Source organism: Nycticebus coucang, chromosome 2, assembly GCF_027406575.1.
Source record: "Nycticebus coucang isolate mNycCou1 chromosome 2, mNycCou1.pri, whole genome shotgun sequence".
NCBI classification, from domain to species: Eukaryota; Metazoa; Chordata; class Mammalia; order Primates; family Lorisidae; genus Nycticebus; species Nycticebus coucang.
In genome coordinates, this window is record NC_069781.1 from 56,858,909 (window position 1) to 56,864,908 (window position 6,000).

Consider the following 6,000-nt stretch of genomic DNA (forward strand, 5'->3'; position numbering starts at 1 on the left):
TATTGTTGCTCAATAAAAAAAAATACAGAACTAAGATTTACTTTCGACTACACATGACCAAACCTCTTTGAACTTTGTTTTCCTTAACGTAAAATGAATTTTCTTTTAGCAATTACCCAATCTGAATCCTTCATTGTTGATTAAATTATTAACATATGACAGGAAAAAAAAAGAAATTACTCTGCCACATTGCCACAAATGTATCTAAAGATTTAATCTTAATTTTTGTCTTTTTTTGCAGTTTTTGGCCAGGGCAGGGTTTGAACCCGTCACCTCTGGCATATGGGGCAGGCGCCCTACTCCTTTGAGTCACAAGCGCCATCTCTAATCTTAATTTTTGTGTGTATCTTTTTGTGAGACAGTGACAAGCCATGGCTAGGAGATTGACGCCAATGGTGTTTTACTCCACAGTGAACTAGCAAGCAGTCTTGAGCAATCTGGAACCGGAGCCTTGTGTGGGGGCAGCCTCCTGTCTGAGGTCACAATGGCTGGGCTTCAATTTGAATAGTGCTGGTGCTGAGGAATTGGAAAGGTAGAAATCTGCTCCCTCTAGCTCTGGAGATGTTGGAGAAGAGGAGAAAGAAGCAGAGTGAGAAGACAATGTAGGACTCTTGTGCTTTTCCTGTATCTTTATCTCCCACATTGGCTTTGCAGAATTTTGCCTCACTGGCATCTACTTCAATTTTGGCCAAGGAAAATGGTACATCTCATTGGCACAGGTAGCAAGGAAGGCAGATAAGGAACTCAAGGCTGCCTGCACATCCTTACAGAGACTGAAGGGAGCTGAATTGTAGGCAGTGGGTCTACCCCAGAGCCTTAGGTCAGGGCATCAAATGACTGGGTTAGGTATCTCAGGGTAAGATATAGATGAAGAATATGTGGGGAAGGTAGTGTGGCAAAGCTGGGCATAGCGAGGCTGGGGCTGCTGCCAGGCTCTGCCAGTGGGCGGCCGCAGCCGGGAGGTGCTCAATGCGGCCCTAGCGCCGTTGCAGCTGCTTGGAAGCAGGTTTAACCTCATCGTTCAACAAAAATGTGGATTCTGAAAAGCACTCCGGAAGGTTAAACCTCGAAGATCAGACACAGGGACAAGTGGCGCATCGTACAAGAGAAGTGGAAGAAACAGTCTTTTATCTTTCTACCTATCCTATAAGGACTCTTGTAAAACCTTTGTTTTTTACTGTTGGGTTTACAGGCTATGCTTTTATGATTATTATTATTATTATGAAGTCACATATATACATAGATCATGAATACTTTTATGCCTTTGTGGGATTCAATGTGTTGATTATTTGAACAAATTAGAGTGCTTTCATCCTACTAATTAATATATCTTTCACCTCATTTACTTAATTACAGTGTTAAGACATTTGTGTTCAATACTTGATAGATCTGACTGGTACCCTTGCAATATGCTCCATAGATGTGTCCCACCATTAACCCTCCCTCTATCGAACCACCCTCCTCCCTTCCCATCCTCCTCCCATTCCCTCCTTCATCCTGGGCTATAGTTCTGAATCACCTCTCATATGAAAGTGTGAGTGATTATAAATTGGTTTTATAGTAGTACTGAGTACATTGGATTTTTTTCCATTCCTGAGATACTTTACTAAGAATATTTTCCAGCTCCATCCATGTAAACATAAAAGAGGTAAAGTCTCCATCTTTTTTTTAATGCTGCATAGTATTCCATGGTACACATATACCACAATTTATTAATCCATTCATGGGTCGATGGGCACTTGGGCTTCTTCCAAGACTTGGCTATTATGAATCGAGCTGCAATGAACAATCTGGTGCAAATATCTTTGTTGCCAAGTGATTTTTGGTCTTTTGTATATACACCTAGTAGAGGAATTGCAGGATCAAATAGCAGGTCTACATTAGATCCCCGCGTGTTCTCCAAACTTCTTTCCAAAAGGAACGTACTAGCTTGCATTCCCACCAGCAGTGCAGAAGTGTTCCCTTTTCTCTATATCCATGCCAACATCTGTACTTTCAGGCTGTGCTTTTGGATCAGCTGCTATTTGGCAATATGAATCACTGAAATCCAGAGTCCAGAATTATTTTGATGGTATAAAAGCTGATTGGCTGGATAGCATAAAACCACAGAAAGAAGGAGGCTTCAGAAAGGAGATTAACAAGTAGTGGAATAACCTTAGTGACGGCCAGCGGACTGTGACAGGTATCATAGTTGCAGATGTCTTTGTATTCTGTGTACAGAGAGTACCTTCTCTACAGAGAACAATGATCAGATATTTCACATCCAATCTGGCCTCGAAGGTCCTTTGTTCTCCAATGTTTCTGTCAACATTCAGTCATTTCTCCCTATTTTATATGGCAGCAAATATGTATGTGTTGTGGAGCTTCTCCTCCAGCATAGTGAACATTCTGGGTCAAGAGCAGTTCATGGCAGTGTATCTGTCTGCAGGTGTTATTTCCAATTTTGTCAGTTATGTGTGTAAAATTGCCACAGGAAGATATGGACCATCACTTAGTCCATATCCAAGGGTCCATGGTCCATATGCATGCTGTTCACCTTCACAGCAGAGAATGCCCTAAAAGCCATTATTGCCATGGATACAGTGGGGATGATCCTGGGATGGAAATTTTTTGATCATGCAGCACATCTTGGGGGAGCTCTCTTTGGAATATGGTATGTTACTTATGGTCATTAACTCATTTGGAAGAATAGAGAGCCTCTAGTGAAAATCTGGCATGAAGTGAGGACTAATGGCTACAAAAAAAGAGATGGCTCTAAGTAAAATTGGGCTTGGACAGTATTAGTGCATCTGGGCCATGCTGTCTGGAAGCCACAGGAGTGCCTGGATCCTGGAGTGACTGTGTCCATGCTCCTGCTTTGAAGATACTGGCATCTGGCCTCCCAGAGATTTATACTGTGTTCCGCAGTCTATGTCTTACAAAAAGTGAATTATGACAAAGTTATGAAATAAAGGTTTATGTCTCTAGTTTGTAAGCAAAAAAAAAAAAAAAAAGAATATGCATGAGTCTTAGTGAGGTCTCCAGTATCAACATGATCTATAGTAAGGCTGAATCACTCAGAGATATTTAGATGTGACTGAGAGAAGGCCTACAAGCTCTGCCAGCCTGCAGGCTCAGGGGTGGAACCATTTTTACTTGGTGGCTCTTGAAGGCCATCAGAGCATCCATTCCTCAGCAGAGATGCAAGAGGACAACACCAAGTATGAGTGCCAGCGCTCTGTTCTCTGAAGGTGTCATGACCCTGTGTCAGCCTCACCCGTTTCCCACACATCTAAAGTCCTTCTTGGAGAGGAGATAGCCAGGGCAGATGGAATCTGAAACTTTTACTTAAAAGAGATTAAACAAATTGATTAGTTATTTCATCAGACTAAATTTCTGAGGTTGAACTAAAGTGTAGTGTCTCCTCTTGCCTAGGTAGTAAGAACAATCTGACAGGTTATGGAGAAAATAAAAATATATTCTCTCTACACATCTGGACTGTAGTATTTAAAACTGCAGCTGCTGCTTCCAAGAATGTGCATATCTGTAAATGAGAGAGATGAATGCTTGGTAAATTAACCACCCCAGGCCTGCCCTGATATGTTTCTTTGAAGAAATGTAGAAATAATAGCTTTACTCACAGTTGTATCATTTCTAGAATAACTCTGGTCAGCAGAAAAGTTCCAATACCCTAATTTTGGTATAATTCATTCTAAGAATGTCTGGAAATGATGATAAACTCAAGGAAGGTGAGTCATCTGCCTTCCAGTCAAGTCATCTGGTCTTCCCTACAGGTGAAAATATGTTGGCAAAAGGGAGGGAAAAAAAGATTTAATTTTCCAATGGCTTTATAGAGTCTTTTTTTTTTTATTGTTGGGGATTCATTGAGGGTACAATAAGCCAGGTTACACTGATTGCAATTGTTAGGTAAAGTCCCTCTTGCAATCATGTCTTGCCCCCATAAAGTGTGAGACTCTTAAATGACCTCTCCCGAAATAGAGAACAAACATGAACACATCACATTACTAAAGGGATCAGTTTCTAGATTTAGTAACTGTGATTCCTAGTGAATGGCACATCTCTCCCAACTCCAGGGAAAAAAGAAACCAATTTTCTTTTATTTATCACTTTACCTGAAAATTATTTTTAAACATAATCATTTAACAAAATTATGTCAAAAAGTTGTGGGAGAGACATTGACACCTAGAAATTCAAGAAATTACTTGACACCTAGAAATTAGAGAAATTATAATTCCTGAATATATTATTAATGAAAAATTTTACAATCCAAAAGGAAAAGGAATTTTCTGTTGTCTGGCTAAACTTAATGACTCAGACATGAAAACAGACAATATTTAGCACAGATCTTCTAGGACAGCATATCCCAAACTTTAACATGCAACTGAAGCACTCGATTCAATAGTCTGAGATGGGCTCCAAGATTCTGCACTACTATAAATTCTCAGGGGATGCTAATGCTGTTGGTTTGGGAGATACAGGTGAAGTAGAAGATGGTAAAGAAGTCTCCAATCTTTCTAGAATGCAGAGCGATTTTTCAAAAATTTAACTATGTTGACCAGTGGGGTCAAGGGCCCTTGGCACAAAATCTTCCTTCCCTCCCTCCCTCCCTCCCTCCCTCCCTTCCTTCCTTCCCTCTCTCTCTTTCTTTCATTTTATTTTTTTTATTGAGACAGAGTCTCACTTTGTAGCCCTCTGTAGAGTACTGTGGCATCTTAGATCACAGCAACCTTCAACTCTTGGGCTCAAGCGATTCTATTGCCTCAGTCTCCCAAGTAGCTGGGACTACAGGCACCCACCACAATGCCCAGCTTTTTTTGGTAGAGATAGGGTCTCACTCTGGCTCAGGCTGGTCATGAACTCCTGAGCTTGGGGCAATCCACCCGCCTTGGCCTCCCGGAGTGCTAGGATTACAGGCATGAGCCACCACACCCAGCCGGCACAAAACATTCTTGAAGAGAGCAGGAGAGAAACTTTATTTTCTTATCCACCAATTTGGCATATTGTTTGGAGAACTTCCTGAAGGAGGAAGGGGTGAACTTTCATTCCTCCATTGCATTTCCTTGCCCCCTGCATTCCCCATTGGCCTAAGATTGATTCTACTGACTTTTTCCACTGTCATGATTAACTTCCTCTTTATTTTTGATCTAGGTGAACATAGAAAAGCAGTTAATTCCAAACATTCTGATTCCTAAGGGTTAATACCTATTCATGTAGGAATTTGGGTGTCCTAGAGGTCTAGGCTGCATTGACAGGTCTTAGCTAGACAGTGACCACTTTTGAAATGTCTCAGTTTGTGTTCTATGTCTCAGGATGCTCTGTAATTTATTTTGAATCCAAATAATTTCAGCCAACATCATGTTTGCTATTCTGGAAATTTCAAATACATGCTGCCAGGAACAGTAGAATGATTTCTTACTTCATTTAATTATTTATTCATTGCTATTTCTTTGAGAGCAAACAGTGCATGTTAGGTAATTGGGAGTAGAAACAGATAAATGCTTCATGCTCTTGAGGAATGATTAATTCTGGGATTAAGGTTTAGTCAAATGTAACTGTAAACCCTAGAAGTTGTAGATTAAAAAGTGTTTATTTTTCTCACATAGTAGGTCTAGTGGTGTGCTGTCGTTAGCATTGGTTTCATATCTTGAGAGATAAGAACAGAGGTCTTTGCAATTCTCTTGGCTCTTTCTTTGTGGTTACCTGATGGCTGTTGTAGCTTCAGCTCTACTCACTCTGGCCACAATCCAGACAGGTAGAAAGAAGAAAAGGGTAATGTTTATTCCAGGAAAGAACTAGTGTCAGAAATCTACATCTGACTTCTGCTTACGTTTCATGGTCCAGACCTGTATCACATGACACATCCTTAGCTGCAAGGAAAACTATGAAATGCCAGCGTGGTTTCTTTGGTTTGTTTGCTTGTTTGTGTTGTTTTGTATTTAGCCAAACACACTGAGGTCTCCAACAAGATTACAAATGTTAAGAAGTGGAGAATGGACCTTA

At 40.6% G+C, this 6,000-nt stretch overlaps 1 pseudogene; it reads left to right on the forward strand.

Annotated features, from left to right (window-relative positions):
• The window catches only part of LOC128596669 (presenilins-associated rhomboid-like protein, mitochondrial), a 73,962-nt pseudogene extending 71,195 nt beyond the window's left edge, over window positions 1–2,767 (forward strand).
• The last annotated feature ends 3,233 nt before the right edge of the window (window positions 2,768–6,000 follow it).